Consider the following 1,672-nt stretch of genomic DNA (forward strand, 5'->3'; position numbering starts at 1 on the left):
ATACTGTCGGCGTTGGGACCGAGGCAGCCCTGCATCCTGGGACTTGTAGTTTCTCGCACTGCGTGTTAAGATTTTGGTGGTTTTAGAGATTGTCCGTGCCTCTCATTTAGGGGTACGCCTGGAGGTGGGAGACTGCTGAGGAAAGATTGAAACGTGGGAGGGCGGTTTCTTTGCTAACGAGATCGTGCTCTTTATGAAGCAGCATCTGTCCCTGGTGAAAAGTTGCTGTGCATGCTGAAGAGCCAGCACAGCAACGACTAGCGCAATAGGCTGGCCTCATTTCCTCTCTTCCCGGTAGAATTCAATGTTAACTGAAAACTAACCACGCCCGCCACTCCACCCCCGAGGGTCCTGCCTCTGGCTCTGGGTTAGCTCAGCTATCCTGGATCCCGAGCTCACGCACAGAAAATCCAGGCGCCTGCCAACACCGTTACTCAGTTTTTGGGACCTTCTTTCTCATTCCACGCCCCGCTTCCCACCCCCCGCGTTTCCTATGGTAAGATATACAGGCACCTTTCCAGGAAGGCTGAAACAGCTAAATAAAGTTCACCTTCTACTGTTTTCCAGGAGTGTGGCATGAAGAGAATGTATGTAGGACCAAGACAACATTACAAGTTGCTCAACGAGGCACTTTGTGTGCTCAAAAAATAGATAACAGGCTATCTAGAGTTTGTTGAACTAACTGAGGACTTACCAGAAAGGCTTTTTTTTTTTTAATTTAGTTGATTTGGTAGATAAAAGACATTGGTTTTTTATAATTAATTGCAATAATCAAGGAGATTGTCTTGGATAAATTTTTCAAAGCCTTTACAGAAATCAGAACAAAGATTTTTTGGCTGTAATGGTAGCTCGAAGTAGAGTTTGGTGGGGAGGACAGGCATGGAGGTGCAGATGAGGAGGCTGTAGGCCCCTTTTCTTTTATCTTCTCTTTTCTTTCCTTCTTTTTTATTGAGAGGGTGTCTCGCTCTGTCTCCCAGGCTGGAGTGCAGTGGCGCAATCTCGGCTCACTGCAGCCTCCACCTCCCAGGCCCAAGCAATTCTCGTGCCTCAGCCCCCTGAGTAGCTGGGATTACGGGTGTGCTCCACCACGCCGGGCGATTTTTTTCTGTGTTTTTAGTGAAGACGGGGTTTCACCATGTTGGCCAGGCTGGTCTCAAACTCCTGACCACAAGTGATCCGCCCACCTTGGCCTCCCAAAGTGCTGGGATTACAGCCGTGAGCCACTGCGAGCGGCCTAAAAACATCCTTAAAATCATTCTAAAATCCCATTAGTTTATATTTAACAAATGTCTCCAACTTACTGGAACTGGAAAATCCATGTAACATAAATAACAATTCTATGTAAACCTGTGGTACAGAGTTTTCAGAATATAATCGCATTTTATCTATTTAGAAATTTTGAGAAATAGATCAAACAAATGTTTTTATTTTCATTTACTTACAGTATTTGTAGGGGGAACAGCTTTACAGAAGATAAAAAATTTGAGTTCTCTCAATATAGTTAAGAAAAACATTTTTATATGAAGATTTTAAATATATCAGCAAAATAGTAGAGTGAATATTGATTGTGAGTGAATTACCCTAAACAGAAGAGTTTTTAAAATGTAAATAGGCCAGGTGTGGTAGCTCAGGTTCATCCGACACTTTGGGAGGCCCCGATGGGAGGATCCCT

Source organism: Pongo pygmaeus, chromosome 7, assembly GCF_028885625.2.
Source record: "Pongo pygmaeus isolate AG05252 chromosome 7, NHGRI_mPonPyg2-v2.0_pri, whole genome shotgun sequence".
Lineage (NCBI taxonomy): Eukaryota > Metazoa > Chordata > Mammalia > Primates > Hominidae > Pongo > Pongo pygmaeus.